The sequence below is a fragment of the Camellia sinensis genome, chromosome 10, assembly GCF_055761805.1.
Source record: "Camellia sinensis isolate YWXY chromosome 10, ASM5576180v1, whole genome shotgun sequence".
Taxonomy (NCBI): Eukaryota; Viridiplantae; Streptophyta; class Magnoliopsida; order Ericales; family Theaceae; genus Camellia; species Camellia sinensis.
The window spans coordinates 20,534,873-20,557,567 of record NC_138970.1 but is presented as its reverse complement, the minus strand read 5'-3'; the positions used below and the strand labels follow the sequence as shown (position 1 = coordinate 20,557,567).

At 34.8% G+C, this 22,695-nt stretch overlaps 1 long non-coding RNA gene across 1 annotated transcript; it reads right to left on the bottom strand.

The window, feature by feature from the left end:
* Nucleotides 1–18,590: 18,590 nt before the first annotated feature.
* LOC145800999 (uncharacterized) lies at nt 18,591–21,394 on the bottom strand. Its single transcript, XR_014341752.1, has 3 exons — nt 20,231–21,394; nt 20,029–20,139; nt 18,591–18,882 (listed from the first exon to the last, which is right to left on the bottom strand). It is a non-coding gene; the product is annotated as an uncharacterized LOC145800999 (long non-coding RNA).
* Between the last annotated feature and the right edge of the window lie 1,301 nt (nt 21,395–22,695).

Here is a 22,695-nt window from a genome sequence, read left to right as displayed (position 1 = left end):
GGTTAACTGGATTTTAAGTGGGACCGATATGACCCCTACAATATTCCTGGGAACATTCTTGACCATGTTCGATTCTAGGTTAAGTTGTGAGACTAGTTTTGAATTAAATTTCCAATTGTGGGATTTTCTAAGTGTTAAGTTTAATTTTTGGAAATGCAGGAAGTGAAATTCAGTTGGGATTTTTCAAAAATGGCTTCAAGAGGTGACAACAGAAATGTTGTTTCACCTGCCAATCTTAAGCCTTGTGAGGTTCTTAAAAGAATATCTAGAGAGATCAAGTGTGATTATAAGAAATCATAAAGATTGCATGATAATATCTCTAAATTAATCAGAGGCAATTAGTTTGTTATCCTTGTGTCAATTATAGCATATATGATTGCTGTGTGACTTTGCTTGAAAGTAAAGATGAGACAACCCGTTAGGGTGGGGAATATGTTTTTGAAATTTTAAATTCCAAACATATTCTTACATTGGTGGCTCCTAGTGAGTACAAGATCACTGATCATAGAGATAGAAAACTAGTGATTCCTAGGAGGTGTTAGACTACTAGCTATACAGTTATAAGATTATGGTTCCTAATAATGAACAGATTACTGATCACATGTCAAGATATGATGGTTCCTAGTAGTGGAGAGGCTATTGATCATATGTCAAGACATGATGATTCTTAGTAATCAAAGAGTCTATTGATCCTATGTTAGGACGTTGTGATTTCTAGTAGTAAAGTGACTACTGATCACAGGTTAAGACATTGTGATTCCTAGTAGTAGAAAGTCTACTGACCACATGCTGAGAAATTAGTGATTCCTAGTGATAAGACTACTGGTCATATTATGAAGTTTCGAATAGTAGACTATTGAACACTAGATTTATGTTTTCTAATAGTAAGACTATTGGCTTCAGAGTGATAGGTTGGATCAAATATGTTTGGATGCCTAATTCGGTTGATGACATTCTGGGAATATATTTATTGTGATATGATTTTGAGAGTTTCATAATCATTGTGACACAATGAATTGTTTAAAGACCCTGCATGAATTTTTGGAAAAGGCCAAAAGCCTTTGTATAAATTCTACAAATATGGGGGTCTCATGCAAAAGGTGGCAATACCTAAACCCAAGAGGGTTAGGGTAAGCCTTAAAATCCGTTGACTTTGTATTCAACTGTTATGCACAATATAGTAGTGTATATTGATTTCTTGTGTATAAGTCTGCTATTCCAGATATACATATGAATATTATCATGGAATCCAGAAATGCATCTTTCTTTGAAAATGTATTTTCTTGTCGTATCCAAAAAGGGGTTCCGAGTTCCATGAAAGAGGTTGAAGGTGACAATGATCAAGTAGTTGATCAAGTTGATGATCAAGATGAGGAAAAAGATGAGCCAAGAAGGAGTAAAAAGGCTAGGACCGCAAAGTCCTTTGGTTCGGACTTCTTAACTTATATGTTAAAGGGAAAATCTTGAACTTTCTATGAAGCTGTGAGTTTATCTGAAAGTCCTTTATGGAAAGAAGCAATTAAAGAGTGAAATTGACTCCATTTTATAGAACCATACTTGGGAGTCGGTTGATCTACCCACAGGCAGTAAAGCCTTGGAGAGAAATGGATCTTTAGAAGAAAGGTGAAAGCTGATGGGTCAATTGATAAGTATAAAGCTAGGTTAGTTATCAAAGGATACATGCAGCAAGAAGGCCTGGATTACTTTAATACGTATTCACCTGTGACAAGGATTACATCCATCCACATGGTGATTGCGATAGCAGCTTTACGTGGTCTAGAAATACATCAAATGGATATAAAGACAACTTTCTTAAATGGAGATTTAGATGAAGAAATCTACATGGACCAACCCAAGGGGTTTTTAGCTCTCGGACAAAATAAGAAAGTCTGTAAGCTCGTCAAATCATTGTATGGTTTGAAGCAAGCTCCTAAGCAATAGCATGAAAAGTTTGACAACGCTATGTTGTCAAATGGGTTCAAAATCAATGGGTGTGACAAGTGTGTATATGTCAAAGACATTGACAGAGGTTATGTCATTTTGTGTCTATACGTTGATGACATACTCATTGTTGGTAGTAATGATAAGATGATTAGAACTACCAAGAGATTATTAAACTCCAAGTTTGAAATGAAAGATATGGGCCTTGCAGCTGTCATTCTGGGTATTAAGATTACCAGAACATCTAGGGGTGTTGTACTTTCTCAGTCTCACTATGTTGAGAAAATACTCGAGAAATTTAATAAATCAGATACAAGTGTGTCTAGGACACCGGTAGACGTGAGTCTACATTTGGCCAAGAATAATAGAGAGAGTGTTTCTTAGCTAGAATATTCTTGAGTCATTGGAAGTTTGATGTATTTAATGAGTTGTACAAGGCCAGATATAGCCTACTCTGTTAGCAGGCTTAGTAAATACACTAGTAATCCAAATGTTATTCATTGGAGGGGCATTATGCGAGTGTTAGGTTATCTACGATACACCCGGGATTAGGGGTGCAACTCGGGCGGGTTCGGTCAGGTTGAGAGGTTGTCCAAGCTCAGCCCAAGTTGTGCTAAGACCTGCCCAAGCCCGCCCAAGCCCGAATTGTAACCCGAGGTTGTCTGCCCAAGCCCGACCCGAGTTAAACCCGAATTGCCCGAGTTGCCCGAATTGTAAATGAATTTCAATTTTTTTTCCCAGCTGCATTATTAAATTATTAAAATTTGACTCTATTTACAATTTTAAAAAAAAAAAATAGAAAATCATTAATACCATCAAAATAAATAATTTATATAATGTAAGAGATGCCACTATAGTAGTCCTTACAATTTATAAGTGAAAATAAAAAGAAAAAAAGTAAGATTTTATGTTATTTATATATATAATATATATTCAATATGATTTAACAATATAAATTACTTTAATATCATGTAATGACTAATAATTTATGTATATATATTTAATATTTTTATATATCTATATATGTATAATTCGGGTTTCGGGTTGCTCAGGTTGCTTGACGTCTTCACCCAAGCCCGCCCAAATTTAATTCGGGTTTCTGAATTTTTGCCCAAGTCCGTACCGAATTTGAAAATATTTTGTCCAAGCCCTAAAAAAATTCGGGCTAGGCTCGGGTTGCTCGGGTTGAGCCCGCCCAAGTTGCACCCCTACCTGGGATTATGGGTTGCATTATACCAGATACCCAGCGGTACTAGAAGGGTATAGTGATGCTAATTGGATATCTGATGTAAAGGACTCCAAATCTACTAGTGGTTATGTGTTTACCTTAGGGGAGGTAGCCGTGTCTTGGAACTTTTCCAAACAAACGTGTATATCAAGATCAACGATGGAATCTGAGTTTGTTGCTTTAGATAAAACAAATAAAGAAGCTAAAAAGCTTCGCCAGTTCATTAAGGATATTCCATGTTGGCCGAAACCTGTGCCTGCTATCTGTATTCATTGTGATAGCCAATCGGTGATTGGACAGGCACAGAGTAATAAGTATAATGGAAAGTCTAGACATATCCGTCGTAGACATAATTCCATACGACAACTACTCTCTAATGAAGTTGTCTCTCTAGACTATGTAAAGTCTAAAGACAACATTGCGGATCCGCTAACCAAAAGGTTAACTCGAGATTTAGTAGAAACGTCGTCACGAGGAATGGGGTTGAGGCCTTTAGTAATGTTATCGGAATGGAAAACCCAACCTAGTTGACTGGAGATCCCAAGATCTAAGTTTAAAGGGATAACCTAATTGCATGTAAGGGATGAGTCACTGTGGAGGTAAATCCTCCTGCCCATTCCTTTATACAGTGATACCCTGTGGGGTGGAAGGTTAAGTTGATGCTTTTAATGACCTAAGTGTTGTGAATAGTCAATCGTGGTATAGAGAGATACCTTATGTAGGTCACCTATGTGAGTGCGAAGTGGGGCCATTTCTTTAAAAATTGACAAGGCTGAATTCTTTAAAAACACTCACTGAACTAGGCTAATGTTCTAGGGCCAAATCGAACACACCAGTGAGAACAAGAATAATGATTGGAGTAACTCTTGTGTGAGGTCTATTGTCTCGATTTACACAAATGCCAGAACAGTTCAAGACATCACGTTCACTGGTCAGTCAGTAAATCCGATAGGCTTTCACTACGAAAGGTTCAAGGCCAACAATTACCTTTTCTGATGCAGGGTTATTCTGTGTGCTCTCTCTTCGAGTATTTCTTGTTAAGTGTTGTCCGTTTTTCTTTATTCGGCCAATTTTATTCATGTGGAGGATTGTTGAAAAATAATGGTTTTTTGACAACTTTAATTCGAAATTAAAGTGGGATCCAACCGCCAGTTGGGGTCAGTCTGAGTGGTTTTATATATCTTAAGTGAGAAGATTGCAATACAAAAATAAAGAACCGAAACCATTAAGTTGTAAATAAGAATTGTTTCATAAAGTGGGCATCAATAGAAGTTGGGCTTAGGCCTAGGCCTAGGCTTGGACTTGAACTTAGTTTTAGTCTTGGTCTGGACTAGCCTAGGCTTGTGTATGCATGTGTTGGACTTAGTCTTAGGCATGTGTTATGTGCTATGCTGGACTGGGCTTGTCTTGTGCGTATGTTTTAGACTAGGTGTGGATCGAGTAATGACCTAATATCCGTATCCATTTTGCAACCCATCTAGTTGGATTATTTAAATAGCATTATATATATATATATATATGTATTTATTTATTCAACCTTTGTAACTCTCATCTTTTGATGATAGAGTTGATGATCATTATGCACATGAGAATTTTGCACTTTTGTAACTTTAGCACTAAAGGCTAGAGTTGATGGCTATTGATGCTAGGTTTTATGGTAACCTTTATGGCTAAGACCCCTTCCCTACAAGTATAAAAAAGGCCTTTCCCCTCTAACTTAGAAGAAGAGTTTAAGATAGATTTTTGATGGAAAATGGAGATGTTGTTTTGAGATAAAAAAAAGTTGGAGATGTTTTTTACAGCAAAGAAAAATTTCCTGTCTTCTTTTGCTAGTCCCTTCTTTGGTTCATGTTAGAGAGAATGCAACCAATATCAAGTTCGCCGAAACTATTCAGAAGGTGCTTCTGCATTAGTTGGTTTCGACCGTCGTATACTGGGAGATAAATGCCGACGTACCTTCAGCATTCATCGGGAGGCGGTAAATCTGTTTTAAGAAAATTGTGGTATCACACAGGCTTCGGTTTGCTTCCTTTTACTAGTTTTATTTTATTATGAATTTCTGTAAATTCCAGCATGTTCTTGTTTATGAAATTCCAATTGTTTGTTCCTTATAAATCTATTTGTTTTATGTTATCACACAATTTATACAACATAAACGACGCCAACTTTCCATTCACTTATAAATGATTTTGACGAACTGTCTTCACTGTGTGACTTGCCATACGGCAAGAAACATGTCATCTCTTTGGGCCTACCCCAAAAGACGTGTGGGCTTTATTTCAATTTGGACTCAAAGTTGGCTCAAAATAAGCCTATGAAACCAATTTTCCAACATGTATTGCTATTATTTTTATTCCAAGAAAGTTCTTAAAATTTTCAAAATATAGAATCTCAACACAATTACTTGATCATTGTATTATTTGATGAAATTTATGTTAAGACTATGTAGATTTAAGCCTAATGAAAAATTTTCCTAACAAATACATAGGTATAAAATAAATGAACTCGATCAACATTGACATTGTGATAAAAAAATAAAAATAAAAAACAGAGATGGTCCTATGTTATGATCAGTTTCTGAGTAGAAGAAATGGGATTAAACTAATTACAAATGGTGCTACAATTACATAATTACACCGCACTTATTCAAATTTAAATTCACATAAAAACTTTAGGGAGAGGCTTCTCAGTACCTTAGATCTGTGAGATCCATCACAGGTCCTAGTTCGATGATTTGAGCATGTAAAACTCGTCGAATATTTTAAGCTTATAAAAATTTATATTGATCGGATATCGATAATTTCTTGATCGGAACACATTTTTTTGTCAATGATAAATATTATTTTAAAAATAAATTATTAACAAATTATGGCATAAAAGTGGGATTGGGTTGTTAGAATTTTTTTGTTTTTGAATAAAAGTGAGATATTATGATAATGATGGAGGTGCTCTGAGAGTGGAAAAAAATATTTTTTGAAAAATAAGAAAAAAAATTTAATGATAGATTTTGCAAATTATTATTAGTATTGAAAAAGTGTATTAAAATATGTAAAAAAAACTATTAAAATTATAAATATTTTGATAGAGGTTTGTTCACAGCCATAACAATAATATGAGAAAAAAAGTCAAAATAAGAAAGAGATGAAAAGTCCTGAAATTTAGGGCCATTTCGGAACATGTCAAAAAAGTTAAAAATCAGCTTTTAATTCATTTTGGGTTATATCACTTCTAACATAAAAAAAATTAAAAAATCAAAAAAAATAAGTTTTTAATCATTTTCCCAAACACACCTCTTAATGGAATGAATGAAATTGATAGCGAATGAGTGAGAGATAAGGATAATATGTAGTCGCCAATTAGATGGCGCCACATGCACGGACAAGATTTCTTTATGGATAGGTTTGGTCCAAGTATATCAATTTTAAAGAAGTAAAATGTTTGGGTGCACTAATTAAGTATTATTAATTTATTTTTAATGATATGAGATGGACCATATAAAGGGGTAGACTCACACTCTTCTTTTTATTTATCTCTATTCTCTCTCTCTCTCTCTCACTCTCTCTCTCACACACACACGACATTAGGATATGCTAAGAGTGCTATATTGGTAGGATATAATATGGTTATTTAAAAAAAATGATATACAAACCAATTTTGTGGATCTATTTTTTAGATTTAATATTGTGTAAATGATATGATTAGTTGATAATTAAAAAAAAATATGAGAGGTGTTACCTTTAATAATTGATTGTCATATTATTAAACTTGAAAAGAGAATTTAATTTTTGATGTTGAATAATAATATTTTAATTTTAATGTTAATATTTAGAAGAATTTCATATATTTTTTTGTGTGTTACATTAGAGTGTTATATCAATGAATTTTTTTTAGTGTTATATTAGGGCGTTATGTTTGGAAAAAGTACACTAACGAGTTTTTTTGCATATTAAATTAGAGTGAGTTGTTATATTAGAGTGTTACGTTTGGAAAAGTACATTAAGAATTTTTTTTGGATTACAGTTTGAAATTATATATTTGCCCAAAGCTTTTGTATTCCTTTTGAAATATTTAAAGAATCCCACATCCTTTTAGAATATTTGAAGAATCCTATATTTTAAGTCATTTTTGTATTTCTTTTGAAATGTTTTCCAAATAAAAAAGATTATCATATAAAAATTCATCTCAAATTTGATTCACATATATTGTGTACGTGTACCTTACCTTTTTAGCACAAAAGAAAAAAAGAGAAGAAAACATAATAGAAATAAGGGCATAACTGTAAATTTAATTTTTATATAATATATTAAATATACCATTTCAAAATCAATTGGACTAATTGATCTATAAGAAAATCTTTGAGACTAAATGAATCACCATTTCTCAATATAGAATTTGTAGGTAAATTTTCCTATATTTTGTCCCCTCAACTATTGTTTTATATTGATTTATCCTCTTGAATTAAAAATTACAACATCAACTCATTTTATATATTGAGTTGTCATTTGGCAATTAACTTTTTTAATTTGATTTTTGATTTTTTAGTTATTTTAGTTCAAGGTAAAAAGTTTGTTTAGATTGATTTTTTGATTTTTATGAGAAAAAAAGTGAAATAATTATGATTTAGATGTAACATTTTATTTTATTGACTTTTTAACTTATTTTATCTTTTTGTGACTAAGGCCTCGTTTCGGAATAGGTTATTTTAGTAATTTTTTTAATTTTTTAGCTAAAATATGAGATAAAAAAAACTAGTATATTTGGAATGACTTTTTAATTTTTTACAAAAATATGTGCAAAAGCTAGAGATAAAAAGAAATCTTTGACTTTTTGATATAGATAGTAGGCTTTTTAATTTTTTTAATAACTTTTTTGACTTTTAGATTAAAACAAATACATGCCAAACGAGACCTAATTTAACCAAAAAATCTATTGCCAAACGAAACTTAATTGTTTTTTAATTTAGACTTTAATAACGAAAATGCCCTTTTAAAAGCCTATTGTCAAACGAATCTTAATTGTTTTAATTTCTTTATTTATTTAATTTAGTCTGTTTCAACTATCACTATATCTATCCTATTAAATTTGGTCAAACCATATTAAATTTGGTGTCTTTTAATGGTAATATTGTACTGGCTCTATTTTTTATTTTTACCCTTTATTTATTTTTGGATAAATTATATTGATATCCTTTACGTTAATTATTTTGGTCTTTGTCATTTAAGTAAGCTCAATTTTGACCATTAATCTTAAATGTTATATCAATTTGATCTAGTTAATAATGTTAATTAGAGTTTTTGAAAAAAAATAGTTACCAAATTAGTTGAAGATAACTTGCTAAGTTTAAGAAATTACAATTTTGTTTATAAAAACATAGTTACATATGATTTATGAGTGAATTTTTCATTAAAAAAATTAAAAAATTATAATAAATTAAGATAAAATTATAAATTTAAAATAAAAAGTAAACTAATTAATATTAAAAGAACCAAATTAATAAATAACCAATCTGGCCAGGTGTAACTAGGAACGGTAGCTTCCATCAAATTGCCAGGCACAAAAGCGAGACGGTTGTAAGCATTTTTCTGTGTTGCGTTTTGTTTTGTATGGCACACTTATTTATTTATTTATTTTATTGCATCATTAATTAAGGCAATAATATGAGAGCACAGTTTTGTAGGACTCTCATATTATTAATTTTTTGATTGGGGCCCTCATATTATTTATTTATTTTGAACCGTGGACTCTCATATTATTAGTAATCACAATTTGTTCTCTCATATTATTGGTACTATGATTTGTGATAAATTTGATAAATTGAATAATTTATAATTAAATTATTTTTTTGAATGATATATATGAAAGTTTTTATAAAATGAACGATTCAAATTATTAAAAATAAAACTTTTGATGAATCTCACAAACCTGAATCTATACTACCATGCAGTAAACTTCCAAATACAAGGGGCGCCGGAGAGCTTCTCTCCAGCAATTTTCAATGTCCCTCCAATGAGTTTTAAAAACACTTCTATAGTGTAGATTTGAATTTTTATGTCTAGGAAGAAGGATTTGAGAGTTTCTCTCTTAGTTTTCTGGATACCATTTTAGATTTTCAACCCCTACAATAGTCTCCTCTTCAAAGTAATATATACAAGGGGGAAATGAAGGGGTTTAGTTGGAAAAAGCAAAAAGAGGAGGCAATTTGAAATTCTTTTCTAAATTTTTATGGATAAAAACATAATTTTTTTAAATTTCGAGGAGGGGCATTTGCCTCTCTTTGGTCTAGTGTAGATCTGCTTAACTGGAGAAGCTATAATTCTAATAGAATGGGCATTGAAAGTAAAATTATAATCCATTCTAACAAAAATCTTAAGAACATATAATATTTAAACACATAAAAACTGAACGTAGAAGAAATCACAAATACTCACATGAAGTTTATGAGTTAACTTAATAATCACTACACTTATTCTGAAAACACATTCTCTCACTCAGATTAATACAAACAAAGAAACTAAGAATATTTTGTTGAAATGAAAAATGGAAGCAAACAACATCATATTAGTGTCGGGATGGGGATGGGGACGAAGTAAGAATAGTAATAAGGGAAATGGCAGTCTGTGTGAGAGTGAGGAGGAGGAGAAAAGCAGTTGCAATTTTGAAGTAATCACGCTTCAATGAAGCTACTACTATGTTCCACCATCTCTTGCAATGAGCGTTCACTTTGCTACACTGTTCAGTGTAGTAGAACTACTCTTCAATTATTCTGCCGTTACCCAAGTTGTTGAACATAAGTGCCACCACTTCGTCATCGCCAAGCCAGTTTTCAAGAGCTTCATGGCAACGAAGTTGGGTCACGTCTTCTTTGCAGTTGATAAGTTGATCCATCAAATACGTATAATTGGTGAAATATTTGGGTTTGTCATCTGAGGAATGTTGTTCATAGGCAATGCTGTTTCGAAATATTCTTAGTTTATTTGTTTGTATTAATCTGAGTGAGAGAATGTGTTTTCAGAATAAGTGTAGTGATTATTAAGTTAACGCATAAACTTCATGTGAGTATTTGTGATTTCTCATCAATGCCTTATAGTGGCAAGAAGATGCTCTATTCGCCGGTCTGAAAGCTTGGTCGGTGTTAGAGATCGAGACGGCGAGTCCATCCATGCAGACAATGGAGCGATGTGCAGACACACATCTTGCCGCTGATATCTGTGTGGACTCAGAAGATGTGTCAAAATCCGGCTGTAGCCTTAGGAATAGTAACACATAATTGTATACGGCCCACTATTCCTCAATAAAATAATTTGTTCAATATAGGCCCAATTATTATATTTGTATAATTGTTACTAGTGTCCACTTCTTTCATAGTTTGGATGGGCCTATGTCTAATGGGCTGCTAGGCCATATGTCTGGGCCTATTTTAATTGTTCATGCACAACATTAGTTGGGCCCTGTGATTGTAATTGGTCCTTTATGCTGTCTACCAATTACAGCCCATTAAACATTAAACCTGCTCAGAAATGGAATTTATTAAGACAAAATAAATTCAAGAAAATTGCAATATTATTTAATCATAAAAATGTACATAAATATTTTCCCATCACCAATCTTTTACATAATATGAAAGTTCGTCGAATACAATGGTGAGTGCGAGACAATAATTAACTGTACTAATAATCCCAAAGCTGGATAATTTGTTCGTCATCCTACGAGCAATAAGCTGGGTAAATACAGTCTCCATCAGGCTTCTGCGACCATTGGATGTCAACCACGTATACATTGTCGCGGTAAACGTCCGGATTCCCAATGCTTTCCGGAGGTTGTAGTTGAACAGGCATTCTATCTTGTACACCCCCTGATTGGTCGGTCTGGACATGTCCACTGCTTTGAACCACATCGGGTTCTTCAAAGTATTGTAGAAGACCCCTGATAGCGTCCTCTCTCTCCAATGGATGTCGTTTGATACATCCGTTGATGTGGAATAACAAACACCCGCATTGGAAGTGGAATATCTTCCTGCGTTGGGCCTTCTTGTTGGCATTACGATGCCTCTTCTTGATTGGTTCTGGCGAACAGGGCTGATCGACTGCAAAGAGCTCTGCGTTTTTGATCATCCACGCTTGGAGCTCGGCGTGTTCATGTTTCTGCAGAAATTCCTTATAACTGGAGTCAGCTCCGGGATTGCATAATATAATGGATGGAATCCCGCCCTTTATTTTCCTTGGGTGGGCATATTTGCAATTTGAAATCCAATCCCGTTGGGCTCTAAAAAGTTCTTGCCAGTGTTTCAAAAATTGTGGGGCCACGTCATCGATTACATTATATAAAGCAGCATCATTGTGGTCCCGTAAATCGATGTGGCCGAAATAATAATTATGTGGCCCCAAAGAGCGGGCCCAACATGGTTTGCCAATCCTAGATGGGCCTTCAATTATAACGCTCTTGGGCCTGTGTGGTCTTTGGGCCTCGTCCTTTATATTTTCATCAACCCATTGCTGTAGATCTCCTGGGATGGCCTATACCGTTTTTGCAAATTGATGAACGTACGGCAATGGGGGTTTAAACGATATTCTTTCATAATTAGATGACAACTTGTGATAATTTAGCGAATAACATTTTGGATCGCTATTTCTTACCATTGCCAATGCTTCGTTCTTGGTGCCGGCGGCAAGTGCGTTGCGATATATATTTTCCTTGTTATTCTGGGTAGTGCAGTGGCCTCTCTCACGGAATTCACCTCATTCCGTGTAGTCTCCGTGTTTGGATATGTATTCCAACACATTCTGATGGTTGTTGGCCCCTTGTATATTGGGGTGGAAATGGCGATTACTGCTATCATGAGTAACGTCAAAAAATCGTTCATCTTGCATTTGAAAGCGGTATGGAAATTGGACGAGGGCATGTAGATGTGGTTCGCCATTCTGATGTAATTCATGTGCAACCCTCACATAATTTGGTGGCCTATTAGTGAACATCTCTCTAATTTTCTCTAATAATCGCTCTTTAGGAAAAGAACATCTGGGATATGTGAGGAAGATGTTCTTGTTTTGATGTCTAAAATGACGTCGGTTTGATGCCATAAGTCACTCACTCTCAATGATGTCACTTACTCTCTCGGATGACGCAAGTTACTCTCTGAAAACTTTACTGGCTGAAGGGAGTGAGGGAGTGACTTATATATGTTCCCAAGAGCATCCCTTAATATTACTGGGACGCTCCCCCCCGCGCCACGTGTCATCCTCCGATTGGTGCTCCCTTCCGCATTTTGTGGCGCGTTGTCGGCTAAGGGCTCCGTTCCGCTCCACTCCCTGATCTGCGGCCAGGATTAAAACATCTAAGAAGGCAAGCGCAGGCGGGAACTTTAATTTAAACGGTGGGCTCCGCGACGCTCTGGTCCGCTCCCAGATCTGCGGCCAGGATTAAACAATTGAATAATGGAAGCGCAAGCGGAAAACTATTTAAGCCAAAATAATTGGGGATTTTGAATTATTTTGTAATGGATCACGGAGACCTAGGTCAATTTAGGTGGTTGATTTTAAAATACGAGTCGGATATTTTATTACTGCACTGGTCCTTGTTGGTCGTCGGCAAAAACAACGCCGAAAATTTAATCCGGCTCATCAATGCCTTACAACAGTAACAAGATGCTCTATTCGTCGGTCTGAAAGCTTGGTCGGCGTTAGAGACCGAGACGGCGAGTCCATCCATGCAGACGATGGAGCGATGTGCAGACACACATCCTGCCGCTATATCTGTGTAGACTCAGGAGATGTGTCAAAATCCGGCTGTGGCCTTAGGAATAGTAACACATAATTGTATACGGCCCACTATTCCTCAATAAAATAATTTGTTCAATATAGGCCCAATTATTATATTTGTATAATTGTTACTAGTGTCCACTTCTTCATAGTTTGGATGGGCCTATGTCTAATGGGCTGCTGGACCATACGTCTGGGCCTATTTTAATTGTTCATGTACAACATTAGTTGGGCATTGTGATTGTAATTGGTCCTTTATGTTGTCTACCAATTACAGCCCATTAAACATTAAACCTGCTCAGAAATGAAATTTATTAAGACAAAATAAATTCAAGAAAATTGCAATATTATTTAATCATAAAAATGTACATAAATATTTTCCCATCGCCATCTTTTACATAATATGAAAGTTCGTCGAGTACAATCGTGAGTGCGAGACAATAATTAACTGTACTAATAATCCCAAAGTTGGATAATTTGTTCGTCATCCTGCGTGCAATAAGCTGGGTAAATACAGTCTCCATCAGGCTTCTGCGACCATTGGATGTCAACCATGTACACATTGTCGCAGTAAACGTCCGGATTCCCAATGCTTTCCGGAGGTTGTAGTTGAACAGGCATTCTATCTTATACACCCCTTGATTGGCCGGTCTGGACATGTCCATTGCTTTGAACCACATCGGGTTCTTTAAAGTATCGTAGAAGACCTCTGACAGCGTCCTCTCTCTCCAATGGATGTGGTTCGATACATCCGTTGACGTGGAATAACGAACACTCGCATTGGAAGTGGAATATCTTCCTGCGTTAGGCCTTCTTCTTGGCATTACGATGCCTCTTCTTGATTGGTTCTGGCAAATAGGGGCTGATCGACTGCAAGGAACTCTGCGTTTCTGATCGTCCACGCTTGGAGCCCGGCGTGTTCATGTTTCTACAGAAATTCCTTATAACTGGAGTCAGCTCCGAGATTGCATAATATAATGGATGGAATCCCGCCCTTTATTTTCCTTGGGCGGGCATATTTGCAATTGAAATCCAATCCCGTTGGGCTCTAATAAATTCCCGCCAGTGTTTCAAAAATTGTGGGGCCATGTCATTGATTGCATTATATAAAGCAGCATCATTGTGGTCCCGTAAATTGATGTGGCCAGAATATTAAATTTGTCATTGAAGAATTTTCTTTTGTGCTCATTTTAGTGACGGATTTTTTTGTCACCTTAATCTATATCATTGGTGAGGATAAATTTCGTCACCAAAACTGATTAGGTGATGAAATATTTCGTCGCCAAAACAATTGAAATAAAATATTATCTAATTCTAGTGACAAAATTGATGTGATAGAGGACTAAAATTGCAACATATAGAGATTAAAAATTTTGTGGCCAAATATGAAAAATAGGCAACGAAACTATTTTTTGTCACCAAGTACTTTCAGGGACAACGTATATGTGACAAATGTGGTGACAAAATTATTTCATCGTAGATCACTTTGGTGACGAAAATTTGATGTTTGGAGACAAAATGAGTTTGTTACCAAAGACCTTTTTTGTTGTAGTGCGTGATCCAAAATCCAAACCGGAATCACCCTCACCCCCACCCTCACATCACGAAGCTGGCTAGGATACCTATCATTCAGCAACTACCAGAAAGGATTGACTTTTCCAAAATCGATTTTGAAAATACGTCGGTCTCTGAAAGCAAGCATTTTCTTGACTTGGTGCATAATGTTTGTCTTCCCTCTTCCTCCAGAGATGAATCAAATAACTACCAAAACAAGAATCAGACAACTTCCTTTAAAATGCCGTGTGTGATAGAGCTTTAGGATGCTGGTGTCAAGTTCAAGGCTGTAAATGATGATGATGATGAGCTCAACTTCAGCATATTTGATATACGCTTTGAACATGGTCATTTTAAAATACCAAAGTTCAAAGTCAATGATTTGACAGAGACGTTTTTCCGAAACATCATTGCCTATGAACAACATTGCTTAGATGACAAACCCAAATATTTCACCGATTATACGTATTTGATGGATCAACTTATCAACTGCAAAGAAGACGTGACCCAACTTCATTGCCATGAAGTTCTTGAAAACTGGCTTGGCGATGGCGAAGTGGTGGCACTTATGTTCAATAACTTGGGTAACGGCAGAATCATCGAAGAGTAGTTCTACTACACTGAACAGTGCAGCAAAGTGAACACTCATTGCAAGAGATGGTGGAACATAGTGGTAGCTTCATTGAAGCGTGATTACTTCAAAATTGCAACTACTTTTCTCCTCCTTCTCACTCTCACACAGACTGCCATTTCCCTTATTACTATTCTTACTTCGTCGCCATCCCCATCCCGACACTAATATGATGTTGTTTGCTTCCATTTTTTCATTTCAACAAAATATTCTTAGTTTCTTTGTTTGTATTAATCTGAGTGAGAGAATGTGTTTTCAGAATAAGTGTAGTGATTATTAAGTTAACTCATAAATTAGTCCAACTACACCATTCAATCCCATAATTTCCCAATTTCATGGATTTTAACACAATTCTATATTTTCCCAAATTAATTATACCAATTTCAAATACAAGGGGCGCCGGAGAGCTTCTCTCCAGCAATTTTCAATGTCCCTCCAATGAGTTTTAAAAACACTTCTATAGTGTAGATTTGGATTTTTATGTCTAGGAAGAAGGATTTGAGAGTTTCTCTCTTAGTTTTCTGGATACCATTTTAGATTTTCAACCCCTACAATAGTCTCCTCTTCAAAGTAATATATACAAGGGGGAAATGAAGGGGTTTAGTTGAAAAAAGCAAAAAGAGGAGGCAATTTGAAATTCTTTTCTAAATTTTTATGGATAAAAACATAATTTTTTTTAAATTTAGAGGAGGGGCATTTGCCTCTCTTTGGTCTAGTGTAGATCTGCTTCATTGGAGAAGCTATAATTCTAATAGAATGGACATTGAAAGTAAAATCATAATCCATTCTAACAAAAATCTTAAGAACATATAATATTTAAACACACAAAAACTGAACGTAGAAGAAATCACAAATACTCACTTGAAGTTTATGAGTTAACTTAATAATCACTACACTTATTTTGAAAACACATTCTCTCACTCAGATTAATACAAACAAAGAAACTAAGAATATTTTGTTGAAATGAAAAATTGGAAGCAAACAACATCATATTAGTGTCGGGATGGGGATGGGGACGAAGTAAGAATAGTAATAAGGGAAATGGAAGTCTGTGTGAGAGTGAGGAGGAGGAGAAAAACAGTTGCAATTTTGAAGTAATCACGCTTCAATGAAGTTACTACTATGTTCCACCATCTCTTGCAATGAGCGTTCACTTTGTTGCACTGTTCAGTGTAGTAGAACTACTCTTCAATGATTCTGCCGTTACCCAAGTTGTTGAACATAAGTGCCACCACTTCGTCATCGCCAAGCCAGTTTTCAAGAACTTCATGGCAACGAAGTTGGGTCACGTCTTCTTTGTAGTTGATAAGTTGATCCATCAAACACGTATAATCGGTGAAATATTTGGGTTTGTCATCTGAGCAATGTTGTTCATAGGCAATGATGTTTCGGAAAAACGTCTCTGTCGAATCATTGACTTTGAACTTTGGTATTTTAAAATGACCATGTTCAAAGCGTATATCAAACATGCTGAAGTTGAGCTCATCATCATCATTATTTACAGCCTTGAACTTGACACCAGCATCCTAAAGCTCTATCACACACGGCATTTTAAAGGAAGTTGTCTGATTCTTGTTTTGGTAGTTATTTGATTCATCTCTAGAGGAAGAGGGAAGACAAACATTATGCACCAAGTCAAGAAAATGCTTGCTTTCAGAGACCGACGTATTTTCAAAATCGATTTTGGAAAAGTCAATCCTTTCTGGTAGTTGCTGAATGATAGGTATCCTAGCCAGCTTCGTGATGTGAGGGTGCGGGTGAGGGTGATTCCGGTTTGGATTTTGGATCACGCACTACAACAAAAAAGGTCTTTGGTAACAAACTCATTTTGTCTCCAAACATCAAATTTTCGTCACCAAAGTGATCTACGATGAAATAATTTTGTCACCATGTTTGTCGCATATACGTTATCCCTGAAAGTACCTGGTGACGAAAAATAGTTTCGTTGCCTATTTTTCATATTTGGCGACGAAATTTTTCATCTCTATATGTTGCAATTTTCGTCCTCTATCACATCAATTTTGTCACTGGAATTAGATAATATTTTATTTCAATTGTTTTGGCGACGAAATATTTTGCCACCTAATTGGTTTTAGTAACGAAATTTATCCTCACCAATGATATAGATTAAGGTGACAAAAAAAATTCGTCACTAAAATGAGCACAAAAGAAAATTCTTCAATGACAAAAAAATATTTTGTCGCTAAATATTTCAATTTAGCGACGAAATATTTACCAAATGTGACGAAATTATTTGTTTGGTACTATATCATTAGTGACAAAATTATTTGTCATGCTGTTTGAAAACTAGTAGCGACATTTTTTTTCGTCGCTAATAATAATTAATTTTTTTTTTAAAATGGGGGTAATATTTTCAATTTTCAAATTTTCTTTTCACTAAAAATTCCCCGCGCATTTGAATAACCTGTTCAATAAAATATCTATTACAAATCAATACAAAAATCTATTCATTTTCATAAACACCACAGTTGAATTTTAGCACAATATCCACAAAAATACAATATCAACTGCATGCGCATTACCAAACACGTCTCCTAAGATTCACAAAAAAACATGTGTACTAATATCCACAAAAATATAATATTAAGTGCGAATTACCAAACATGTCCTGTAACACCCACAAAAATATAAAATTTACAATGCAACCCAAATATATGTAAGGTAATATGAACAAAAACACAAAATGAGCTAGTTTCTGCTCTCCAAATTACCAAACATGTCCATTTCTAATCTCGAATCTGCAACAAAACAAAACACAAAAAAAGAAAAGAAAAGAAAAGAAAAAAAAAGAAAAGAAAAAGAATGTAAGTTAGACAATTATTATCATAACAATCAAATATACAATTTAAAATGTATTTTTCGACTTAGTTTTCAAATCGGGAGTCCCGTGCTAGTTCCATAAATTTTCACAACTTATATTGGTCCCTCCCAAGGTGTTTGAGATGTTCCTCGCGTCTTCTCGTGCCTGTTACACGATTTTGGCCCCTGATGGCCTATTTATATATATAAAAAAAGGTTTTTAAGGCACGTAATGTACGTCGTAAAAACCCTTCTACGACATGCAGTGCGCGTCATATTATGACCAGTCATGAAAAGTCATTCACTTTCAACAACATGCTTCGTACGTCGTTAAAAACTATTTAATGGCAGATTTTGTGCGTCGTTACTTTTTCTATGACATGCTAGAATACGCCGTTAAAAACTATTTAACAAAAAATTTTGTACGTCGTTACTTTTTCTACGACTACTTTTGCACGCCGTTAATTGGTGAGACAAATAATGACACTGATTGCACGCCGTAAAATATGTAATACAATGACTTATTATGCCTGCCGTAGAATATACAATTTTTTTATTATTTTATTTTTAAATTTAGTAGGTTCTATTTGACAAATTTTGTACATTCTGACAAATATTACAAACAAGTATCACAAAACATCAATCAACCACCAAAATATTGTTTGAAACATCAAAAAGAAACTATATCCATAAATTATAAACATTCAAAAATTGTCTATACATTCAAAATATTCGAAAACTATATTCTTAAGTTCTAAACTGTCCAAAAAGTTTAAAACATCCAAAATTATGCATATCTAAGTTTCTAAACATATTAAAAATTATTAAGAGATTATTTAAAATTACAGGCAACAATTCCTATAGCAATTGTAGCTGCAGCAAACCCACTTGCTCCTATCACAAGGACGACGGTGCCCATCTAAGCTTGCAACTCTTACCACATTCCTTCAATCCTGCATTTATCAAAACAAAAGAGATTTATGAATTAGGTCCCGGCCTCAAGTCCACTTATGACCTAGCAAAAGAGATTTTAGAATGACAAAATAGATTTATGACAATTTTAAATAGTAAAGTTGATTCAGGCACTAATTTTGACAATTTAGAGGGAGAGTTCACAATGAGCTAAGAGGAAAACACCAAAAAATTGAAAAAAATAAGACAAAAAGAAAATCACCAACTATGTGGCAAATTTACAACAACATTAAAAAGAAAAATATAATTTAAGAGAATATTTTAATAACCTTTTTTGTTTTTTGTGTAAGTACTTTACTCAATACCACAATAACATATAAGCGTGAGTAGAAACCTCGTGAAGCTAATGTTAAAGTGATAATACTAAGCTAAATGAGATCATATGCCTTTGGATAGATGAAAGAAAATAAGAGAGATAACACATGAAGTAAGCTTCAAATTTTGTCTAAAAGATACACAAGAATCAATTAGGGAAATATCAGAATTGAGCATTTTAGTGAGCATATAATATGCCTGTAAAACTGCAGACAAGCACTTTCTATGTGCACAAAGAAACATACACCAAATCCAAGTACATCTAAAATTCATGTGGTCCATGTCCATTAGTACCACACAACATAGTAGTCCAATATGATGGTTTTAGTAAGTGGAACTGCTTCTTTAATGTTTGATATAGAAATTAAATAAATATAAGATAAAATCATTTTCCTTGCATCACACCTTTTCAATTAGTTAAATTAAGTGAGTGCTTCATGCTAATATATAACAACAAAAACGAATAGGTACACTATCCTTTGACTAATATTCCATAAGAAATACATACACATGCATACATGCATATACTGGATAAAATTGCATAGGAAAAAATAAAAAATAAAAAACCCACTGGCATAACACATTGTTGAAATCAGTCAAGTCCTTATAAAGGAAAACCTCAAATAAAAATGAATATCAGAAAAATTATGCACACTTGTTTGAGAAGAGAAGACTAGCAAAGCTGAAATAATATTTTCAGCAAGAGTATAAATCTCTTTTCCCAATATCAAGAATAAATATGTGATTCACCAAATGGTATAAAAGTAAGCCAAGCATTTCAAAATCATGTGTCCACAAAGAGATTGATGTACCTAGTAGCAACTTCAAGAAGCTTTAGGTGACCTTCATGTAAAGGATTAAATGAACCAGATAACATTATCTTCCTTTTTGTATTAGAAGTATTTGTCTCTGCAAAACATTTTCTTCATAAAGAAGAATAAACAAAAGATGAAGAGTCACTTGAAGGTAAATCCAACCCAAGGGTTAAACCATACCGCTTGAAAAGGGATAAACCTTAAAACATATTTCCCCACTTATAAGCTGCTCTAATTCTTGATCTTCATGAAAGTGCTTTACACATTCATCAGGATCTTCAAATTCAGTCAATTCTGAAACAAATGTTGTTGGAACTTTGCAAGCATTTGCAATTACCTATAACCAAAAGGTAGTTCAACAAGTTAAGGTATTAGTGGCTTCATAAAAAATCAAAAACACCAGAAAAGGTAAAATCAAAGATAATTGGAAACATATTTTTAAAATAACAGAATAGATATTGACATTCATTGAGCTTATTATCTGGACTATGTACTGCTCTGCCAAAAGATAGAAGTACAGATAACATGAATAGTCACCAATGTTGACAATTGAGGGGTGGGTTGCTGCAAATGACTATAAAATCAAATAATTGGAAATCATCAATGCTGGATAAATATTAATTTGGCTAGATACTCATTCTCTCACCTCAGTATAACTAACAAGAATACCATTCAACTATTGGGTACTTAAAGGCCTATTCATCACAACTATCCATCATAAATGTTCTCAATACCGAATTTGGGTAAAGCAAACAACCTATTATTGAAGTGGTACTATAATTTGATTTAGCCAACTTGCATATACACATGTAGCAGTAACATGATTTAAAACGAATGAAGCCTGAGGTTTAGTGACAAACATAAACCAAATATAGGTAAATATCTAACCAAAAAAAAGGGGGTGAATAACTCCCGAGTAAGAATCCAAGAAACATTTTTAAAGACATTGAAACCGGGAAATAGACATCAACTGGTACTGTAACAATTAGAACAGGTTACTATATGAGAAAATTAAAACAACATTTGAAAGAACTTCTAAGTTTGCCTTTCTTGCTGTATAGACAAATCACCAGTGCCAGACTATAGTTATATTAAGCTTTAGGTTCACAATGAATAGAAACTCATGTGTACTACATGAATATCTATATCTGGGACTACAAGGCCCTACAAAATAGAATGAAGTGCTTTCTTGTTTGGGTCCTTTCAAGTTGAAACATCAAATTCTTGTTTCTTATTTCTACGAAGCTCATAGCAGAATATACACCAGAATTTTTTTTCTGAACTATGATTGCTGGTTAAAGCATGCCTAAGGGTGACTGGCGTCCTGTGCTAGAATCCCTGGGTGATCATGTCCTATAGAGGGAAATCATGGAACAATAAAGCATCTAATTTGAAAAAAATCTAGAAATCCCCTAGATGTTGATTTGTGATTATGTATCAATTTTAAACAGAATATACCAATCCCAATCAAACAATCAAGACAAAGAGACACAACAATTTTACGTGGAAAAACCACAATTGGACACCTCCAACTGTGATAAAAAACCACGGGCAACAGCCACAAAACAATCCACTAAGAAGATTTAAAGGAATTACACAGGTATACTCTCAATTACCTAGCAAATCCACGCCTAATTGAACCAACCTCTATGTGCCTGGCCACTGTTTTGGACCTAAGTTAGAGCTGTCCAATTAGTGTAAGTCCATCCCTTGCATGCCATTCAAGTGCTATTACATTATCTCATGTTTGCATGCTTTGGTTGCATGTGTTGCATGCTTGAAATCATTTGCATTTGGCATGCATTCCCTTGGTCAAATTACTAGCATGTTGCACGATTAGATTACATCTTGCATGCTTTAAGTAGTTTGCATAGTTGTGGCATGCTTGTTTGCCTTGTTGCTTAGGTTGTGTACCTAATGTGCATTGCATGTTTGCATGCTCCCTTTTATGCCATGTTGCATATTAGTTAACATGCTTAGGTTGCATTGGACATGCATGCCTTGCCTCTTGAAATCAAGTGATAGAGGTTAGGCCTTTATGTGCTTATTTGGTTTGCATTCCATTTGACATAAAAATGCACAACTTGGTTTCTTGGGCCATCACGCATTGAAATGCGCGATTGGTGGTCCGAAAACCAAGGACCATGTCCCTTTGAGTCATACACATGATAAGGGGCTTGGTTGGTGCATACATTGCTTGAATTGCATTGCCATGCAAAGCTCTGTCCTCTGCTGCTGTCAAACAGGTTCTGCAGGAACTTCTTGCCGATCGACTTCACAGAGTGCCGACCGGCAATCCATCGGTGGCCGATGGATGCATATTTGGCCGATGACCACCAAATCACAGCCGGTGATGATTCCTTCCAGCCGGTGGAATTCCCAGACATCCAGAGAAGCAACCCTGAGACTTTGGTAGTCTTCAGAGGGGCAGAGCAGGGAAAACAGAGGCAGATTGCGCATGGCAGTGAGTTCCCGAGCAAGACCGAGCATGCATTGCATTGGGTTCTCTTCCCGAGGCGGTTTACTGTTTTTCCTAGCTTAGTTAGTTTGTTAACTAATTAGGTAATTTGTAATAATTAATTAGCTCGTAGTTAGTTAATTTGTATTATTCTTTCGGTCCCTCCGAGCGAGGGCGAATTTGTAATAAGTGCGGGTGCGTGTGTG